Source organism: Rhinoraja longicauda, chromosome 2 (assembly GCF_053455715.1).
Source record: "Rhinoraja longicauda isolate Sanriku21f chromosome 2, sRhiLon1.1, whole genome shotgun sequence".
Classification (NCBI taxonomy): Eukaryota; Metazoa; Chordata; class Chondrichthyes; order Rajiformes; family Arhynchobatidae; genus Rhinoraja; species Rhinoraja longicauda.
Window position 1 is genome coordinate 1,417,782 of NC_135954.1, and position 9,075 is coordinate 1,426,856.

Here is a 9,075-nt window from a genome sequence, read left to right on the forward strand (position 1 = left end):
TCTCTGTTACTAAGAGAATGCAACAGTCCTCCACGAGTTTGTTTGCTGATATCTGTAGTTTTAGTTCGTCCATTTTGTTGATGATGGATCTGGCGTTGGTGAGAAACATGCTGGGTAGCGGTGGTTTGTGTGGCTGTCTCTTTAGCTTGGCAAGTATACCGGACCGGCATCCTCGCTTTTGCTTCCTGTTTCTCCTCCGCCTGTGACGCCTGTTCGCGCCGACAACTATTCACGGAGCGCCCGGTGTCCTGGCTATCTCTTCCGGTATATTTCGCGGGTGTGGAAATTCGCGCACAAGGTCCCGATTGTACTGGAATCCGATGATCAGAAGGTCCTTTCGGTTGTAGGTAGGATTTGCCTGGTTTTCCTGGTTTGCATGACTAAAATTGACTAACAGACATAACACAGATAACACACATAAAACGCACCGAAAGGGAGAGCTGTGAGCCGCTGCGTCCGTGCGCGCCGCCATCTTGGAAGGCCAAGGATGCCAAAGCGTCCTACAAGAGGAAGATTGAGGACCACTTTTCCAACAATGACCCACGGCGGGTATGGCAAGGCATCCAGCACATCACCAACTACAAGACCAGCAACCGCACGACTGCCGACGGCGACGCCTCGCTGGCTGAGGAACTTAACTGTTTCTTTGCTCGTTTCGAGGTGAAAGCTACAGTGGCAGACATAACACCCTCTCCAGCACCTGACAGCAACACCTTCACTGTGCAGGAGTATGATGTTAAGCGCGTGCTCAGAGCAGTGAATCCCAGGAAAGCTGCAGGCCCCGATGGTGTGACGGGCAGAGTGCTGAGGGAATGTGCAGACCAATTATCTGAGGTCTTCACAAAAATCTTCAACCTGTCCCTTTTAAAATCCACCATCCCTCCCTGCCTGAAGTCCGCCACAATCATCCCACTGCCGAAAAAGTCTGTCATCAGCGGTCTTAACGACTACCGTCCGGTAGCACTCACACCGGTCATCACAAAGTGCTTCGAGAGACTGGTCCTGCAGCACATCAAAGCCAGCCTCCCACCCACCTTCGACCCACACCAGTTTGCCTACAGAGCAAATAGGTCTACAGGGGATGCCATCGACACTGCTCTTCACACTGCACTGACCCACCTTGAACACCAGGGGAGCTATGTGAGGATGCTCTTCCTCGACTTCAGCTCTGCCTTTAACACGGTCATCCCGAGCAGACTGGTCACCAAACTTTCCGACCTTGGATTTTCCCAAACCATCTGCCAATGGATCAAGGACTTCCTGACCAACCGCCCCCAGACCGTCAAAATAGGCCCTCACCTCTCCTCCACCATTACACTGAGCACCGGCTCACCACAGGGCTGTGTGTTGAGCCCCATCCTTTACTCCCTCTACACTCACGACTGCGCCCCCACCCATCCCACCAACACCATCATCAAGTTCGCGGATGACACGACTGTGGTTGGACTCATCTCAGAAGGAGATGAGACAGCCTATAGGGATGAAATCCAAAGGCTGGCAGCATGGTGTTCAGTGAACAATCTGGTCCTGAACTCCTCCAAAACAAAGGAACTTATAATTGACTTTAGAAAAACCAGAGGAGATTACGACCCACTCTACATCAATGGGGTCTGTGTGGAAAGGGTACCAGCGTTCAGGTTCCTGGGTACGCACATCGCAGAGGATCTTACCTGGTCTACCAACACCATCACCACAGTAAAGAAGGCACAGCAGAGACTCCACTTCCTGAGGATCCTCAGGAAAACCAACCTGCAGGAGAAGCTCATGTTGTCCTTCTATCGTTGCTCCATCGAGAGTGTGCTGGCATACTGTATAACCACATGGTATGCCAGCTGTTCAGAAAAGGACAGGAAGGCCCTTCAGAGGGTCATCACGACGGCCCGAAGATCATCGGCTGCTCACTGCCCTCCCTGGAGCACCTGTTCAGCCTACACTGCCTCAGTAGAGCAGGCAAAATAATAAAAGATCCATCCCACCCCGGCCACCGTCTGTTTGTTCATCTGCCCTCTGGTCGACGTTTCAGGTCGATCAAATCCCGAACAAACAGACTTAAGAACAGTTTTTACCCCAGGGCCATACGAGAACTGAACACTACCTTTGCACTAGGCAACACCGTTAAAAAATCTTGTACTTAATATAATTGTATTTAATTGTATTTATGTATTTATTTGTTTTTGCATTTATTGCATATATGTTTGTACGCACCGTCAGGATTGGCTATTTTTTAAATTTCGTTGTACTCGTTGCAATGACAATAAATGAATATTATTATTATTATTATTATTATTGGGAACATGTTTCCTCCCTCTAATGTGTCCAACCCCTTAATAATCTTATACGTTTCGATAAGATCTCCTCTCATCCTTCTAAATTCCAGTGTATACAAGCCTAGTCGCTCCAGTCTTTCAACATATGACAGTCCTGCCATTCCGGGAATTAACTTAGTAAACCTACGCTGCACTCCCTCAATAGCAAGAATATCCTTCCTCATATTTTGAGACCAAAACTGCACACAGTACTCCAGGTGCGGTCTCACTAGGGCTCTGTACAACTGCAGAAGTCAAGTCAAGTCAAGTCAAGTCAATTTTATTTGTATAGCACATTTAAAAACAACCCACGTTGACCAAAGTGCTGTACATCTGATTAGGTACTAAGGAAAAAAATGAAACATACAGTAGCACGCAAACAGTTCACAGCGCCTCCTCAATGAGCCTCAAACGCTAGGGAGTAGAAATAGGTTTTGAGCCTGGACTTAAAGGAGTCGATGGAGGGGGCAGTTCTGATGGGGAGAGGGATGCTGTTCCACAGTCTAGGAGCTGCAACCGCAAAACCGCGGTCACCCCTGAGCTTAAGCCTAGACCGCGGGATAGTGAGTAGCCCCAAGTCGGCCGACCTGAGGGACCTGGAGTTAGAGAGGGGGGTTAGAAGATTTTTGATGTAGGGGGGGGGAATGTCCATTTAGGGCTTTATACGTGAATAGGAGGAGCTTGAAGTTGATTCTGTACCGTACAGGGAGCCAGTGGAGAGAGGCCAGAATCGGGGTGATGTGGTCCCTTTTACGGGTACCCGTCAGGAGTCTCGCTGCGACGTTTTGGACCAGTTGCAGGCGGGACAGGGAAGATTGGCTGATCCCAGTGTATAGGGAGTTGCAGTAGTCTAGGCGGGAGGAAATGAAAGCGTGAATGATTTTTTCTGTGTCGTCGAATTGGAGGAAAGGTTTGATTTTAGCTATGGTTCGAAGTTGGAAGAAGCTGGCTTTTACCACAGCGTTGACTTGCTTATCAAATTTTAATGCAGAGTCAAATATCATGCCGAGGTTTTTGACATGCGGTTTGACTAGGCAGGATAGACTTCCAAGATTGCCTGTTATCGATTTGATGGAGTCGGGGGGGCCGAATAGGATGACCTCAGACTTGCTCTCATTTAATTGGAGGAAGTTCTGTGCCATCCAACATTTTATGTCCTCAAGGCAGTGTAAGAGGCTGTTTAAATTTGACTGGTTGTTGGGTTTCAGGGGGAGGTAAAGCTGAGTGTCATCGGCATAGCAGTGGAAAGAAATGCCGTGCCTTTGAATGATTTGGCCAAGGGGGAGCATGTATAGAGAGAAGCGAATGGGGCCTAGGATGGAGCCTTGTGGAACTCCGCAGGAGAGGCTAGCTGGAGCAGAGGAATAACTGCCTATGTTGATGGCGAAACTCCTATCTTTGAGGTACGAAGCGAACCAGCTCAGGGCAGTGCCATCAATGCCAACCGCGTACCGGAGACGGTCAATAAGGATGGTGTGGTCCACTGTATCGAACGCTGCGCTGAGGTCGAGAAGGAGCAGGATTGCACAGTCGCCGGTGTCGATGGCGAGAAGCAGGTCGTTGTGTACCTTCAACAAGGCAGACTCTGTGCTGTGGTGGGCTCTGAAACCTGACTGGAAACTTTCCAGGATGGTGTATTGGTGCAGGTAGGGCACTAATTGGTTTAGAATTGCCTTTTCAAGGACTTTTGACAGGAATGGCAGTTTGGAAATGGGTCTGTAGTTGCTAGGCAAGGTGGGGTCTAAGTTAGGTTTATTCAGTAGGGGCTGGACCACCGCGTGCTTGAAACTGGTTGGAACAGTGCCAGTGGCCAGAGAACTGTTGATAATAGAGAGGATGCTGGGACCGGCTATTGCAATGACATCCTTCAGAAGGGCAGTGGGGGCAGGATCAAGGGGGCAGGTTGCAGGTTTCATAGCGGAGACAAGCTTTGCAAGGGAGGATAGAGTGACGGGTTGGAAGCAGTCCAATTTAGATGAACAGACTAGTGAGACAGCTAGGTCACGGGTGGGAGGGGAAATGTTCATTCTAATGTTCTCAACTTTGTTGGTGAAAAATTTAGCGAATTCTTCGCACTTAGCAGGGGACCCAACTAAGCTGGTACTGGGGGCGGGACATATGACAGAGGTAATTGTTCTAAATAGGACCTTGGAGTTATGAGAGTTTTTGGAAATAAGTTCGGAGAAGTATTGTGTTCTAGTAGACTTTACTGCTTCCTGGTATTTGAGAAGATTGTTTCTCAGAATTTCGACGGAAATTTGAAGCTTGTCACATTTCCACCTCCTTTCTGATTTTCTGCACTCCCTTCTTAGGGCTTTGGTGGTGTCATTGAGCCACGTCCGACCTTTGGGCTTACGCTTTTTCATTTTAAGGGGAGCGATAGAATCCAGGATGGGAGAGCAAGTGATATTAAATAAAGAGGCGAGATCTTCAGTGCTGAGATGGGGGGGAGAGGCCTCAATAGTGCAGATGTTGGGGGCAGCTGTGAGAGCCTCGGAGAATTTACTGGCAGTCAATGAATTTATGTCGCGGGAGTAGCGAACAGGGAGATGAGATTTAGCGGGAGATAAAGGCAGAGATGCGTCAAAAATGATAGCGCTGTGGTCCGATAGACAGGCCTCAGTAGTTTCAATGTTGTTGATTGGGAATCCGGACGATAACACTAGGTCGAGAGTATGGCCTAACTTGTGAGTGGGTCCCGTGGTGTGAAGAGTCAGATTGAAGGACTCAACCAGGTGCATAAATTCACTCACAAGAGGCTTAGTGGGACAGCAAACATGAATATTAAAGTCACCAAGAATCATGATCCGGTCAAATTTGGGCAAAATGCTAGAAATCAGATCAGCAAATTGGGTGATGAAGTCCTTATGCATTTCTGGTGGGCGATACACAAGAACAATTAAGAGGGGATAGGCTAGGCCTACTTTAATTAGTTGCACCTCGAAACTGGAGAAATGATCAGCGTTCAGGAGGCGGCAGTTGAAATGTTTCTTAAACACAGTGGCTAAGCCCCCACCGCGTCCGGAGAGCCGAGGCGAGGTGAAGAAGTTACAGTCATCAGGACAGAGTTCCACGAGTGGAGCAAGCTCACCAGGGTTAAGCCAGGATTCTGTGAGCAGTAAGAAGTCCAATCCATGGGTGGTGAAGTCGTTGAGGATGAAGGTCTTGTTCTGTAGGGATCTTACGTTGATCAGGGCCACTTTAGCAGGGACAGCAGGGACAGCAGGTGAGCTTCGGTCTGGTAGCGGCTCCCACGCCAGCGGGCGGAGGTTCAGGGAGACCACGCCGCTGCGCTTCACAGATGGCCTTGCTGCGAGCCCACGGGCTGGCAGTCCAGGGACCGGGATGATCGGTCGAAGAACGGCATACCTGAGCTCGAGGGAGCGCCGGTGGATGGAGCAGTAAGGTCGACCAGGTCCGACTTCGCAGCGCTGGGCGAGGTAGGCCGCTGTTGGATGAGCGCGGGCGAGGTTTTTTAAATTTTCGAATGTTCCCACGCGTTTACCCCGCCTCCTAGCGCGGTGCATGCGGCGGTGGATGTAAGGCTGGGCCCACACATCTACCGGGAGTTGATCGAGGAGCGATCGCTGGAAGAAACTTTATCCGGGACCTGGACTGAAGAAGTCGACGACGGAGGGTCGGATCAACAGGAGGGTTCGGCGGTCGTAAACCAAAGTGGCTCGAAGAACACTACGATCTCCAGGTGAGCGACGACAGGCAGCCAAACACAACGGCGCGGCCATCTTGGAGAGAAGGACCTCTTTGCTCCTATACTGAAATCATCATCATTGGTCCAAAAACGCTCACCAAATCCACCCAAAACTTCATCCTCAACATTGATGGTCTCCCAGTATCCACCTCACCTCACATCCGGAATCTTGGAATCATCCTTGATCAAACCCTCTCCTTCGACAAACACATCAAACACATCACAAAGACAGCCTTCTTCCACCTCAAAAACATTGCCCGTCTCCGTCCATCCCTCTCCTCCACAGCTGCAGAAACCCTCATCCACGCCTTCATCACCTCCCGTCTGGACTACTGCAACAGCCTCCTCTATGGCGCACCCTCAAAAATCATCAATAAACTTCAATACATTCAAAACTCCGCTGCCCGTCTACTCACACACACCTCGATCCGTGACCATATCACCCCCGTCCTTTATAAACTCCACTGGCTCCCCATCCCCCAGAGAATCCAGTACAAAATCCTCCTCATAACCTACAAAGCCCTCCATAACCTGGCCCCATCCTACCTGACCGACCTCCTCCACAGGCACACTCCCACCTGCACCCTCCGCTCTGCCGCTGCCAATCTCCTATCCCCCCACATCCGGACTAAACTCAGATCCTGGGGGGACAGGGCTTTCTCCATCGCTGCTCCCACCCTATGGAACTCACTACCCCAAACCGTTAGAGACTCCTCCACACTCACCACATTCAAAACATCGCTGAAGTCTTACCTGTTCAGTACTGCCTTCAACCACTGAAGGTCACCTCACCTTCTGTCTCCTTTCTCTGTTCATTTATTTATTTACTTATTTATCTATTTATTCATTTCCCTATGTTCTCAAAATCTCTGTAAAGCGTCTTTGAGTATATGAAAAGCGCTATATAAATAAAATGCATTATTATTATTATTATTATACTCAACTCCTCTTGTTATGAAGGCCAACATTCCATTGGCTTTCTTCACTGCCTGCTGTACCTGCGTGCTTCCTTTCAGTGACTGATGCACTAGGACACCCAGATCTCGTTGTACGTCCCCTTTTCCTAACTTGACACCATTCAGATAATACTCTGCCTTCCTATTCTTAGCACCAAAGTGGTTAACCTCAAACTTATCCACATTAAACTGCATCTGCCATGCATCCGCTCACCCACACAACCTGTCCAAGTCACCCTGCAACCTCATAGCATCTTCCTCACAGTTCACACTACCACCCAGCTTTGTATCATCTGCAAATTTGCTAATGGTACTTTTAATCCCTTCAACCAAGTCATTAATGTATATTGTAAATAGGTGCGGTCCCAGCACCGAGCCTTACGGTACCCCACTAGTCACTGCCTGCCATTCTGAAAGGGACCCATTTATCCCCACTCTTTGCTTTCTGTCTGTCAACCAATTTTCTATCCATGACAGTACCCTACCTCCAATACCACGTGCTCTAATTTTGCCCAGGAATCTCCTATGTGGAACCTTGTCAAAGGCTTTCTGAAAGTCAAGGTACACCACATCCACCGACTCTCCCCTGTCAATTTTCCTAGTTACATCCTCAAAGAATTCCAGAAGATTAGTCAAGCATGATTTCCCCTTCGTAAATCCATGCTGACTCGGAACGATCCTGTTACTGCGATCCAAATGCTCCAAAGACTCCAGCATCTTCCCCACCACTGATGTCAGACTAACTGGTCTATAATTTCCCATTTTCTCTCTCCCTCCTTTCTTAAAAAGTGGGACAACATTAGCTACCCTCCAATCCACAGGAACTGATCCTGAATCTATAGAACATTGGAAAATGATCACCAATGCGTCCACAATTTCTAGCGCCACCTCCTTAAGTACTCTGGGAGTATTTTAAACAGCCATAAAACAGGACAAAATAACGCTCCCTACATCCTCAACTCGCTAAATTTCAATAAACTTTGCTACCTACGCCTACAAGTCCTTGGTCAGGCCCAAATTGGAGTATCATGGAGCTGTATGGGATCCTTTCAACAACAACAAGATCAGCCTGGAGAAAGTACAACGCTGAGCAGCTTGCTTTGTATGTAATGACTACAAGCGCAAATCAAGCGTGAATAATATGCTGACTTCTCTCGGTTGGGATACCCTAGAGCTCCACAGAATCAGGCTAAGACATTGCAATTTACAAAGAGATTCACAAAATCACGCCTTCTAATTTCCCGTCATCCCAGAGCACCAACTGTCATGAAACAAGACAAAATACCCGTCCCTACATCATCAACTCGCTGAATTTCAATAGACTTTGCTGCCAATATTCCCTTTACCCGAGGACGATAAAGCAATGGAATATGTTACCACCCAACACACGCGCTGCTCCCGATGTTCAGTCATTTAAAAATGGGATTGAGCAACTAGATCTCCTCAACTTGGTCACAAAGGCCCACTTCAAAATGTAATCACTACTCTACTCACTCCGACCTGTGCGAGATCACCACTTATGAGGTGTTTGCGCAGTAATCAACCAGAACCAGACGTACAGGTACTGCAGCCGTGTGTGACGTGACGTGATGATGGCGGGCGTGAGGAGCACGTGACGTGACAACATGCTAAAGGCATGTTGGCCTTTATGACAAGAGGAGTTGAGTATAGGAGCAAAGAGGTCCTTCTGCAGATGTACAGGGCCCTGGTGAGACCGCACCTGGAGTACTGTGTGCAGTTTTGGTCTCCAAATTTGAGGAAGGATATTCTTGCTATTGAGGGCGTGCAGCGTAGGTTTACTAGGTTAATTCCCGGAATGGCGGGACTGTCGTATGTTGAAAGACTGGAGCGACTAGGCTTGTATACACTGGAATTTAGAAGGATGAGAGGGGATCTTATCGAAACGTATAAGATTATTAAGGGGTTGGACAAGTTAGAGGCAGGAAACATGTTCCCAATGTTGGGGGAGTTTAAGAATAAGGGGTAGGCCATTTAGAACGGAGATGAGGAAAAACTTTTTCAGTCAGAGAGTTGTGAATCTGTGGAATTCTCTGCCTCAGAAGGCAGTGGAGGCCAATTCTCTGAATGCATTCAAGAGAGAGCT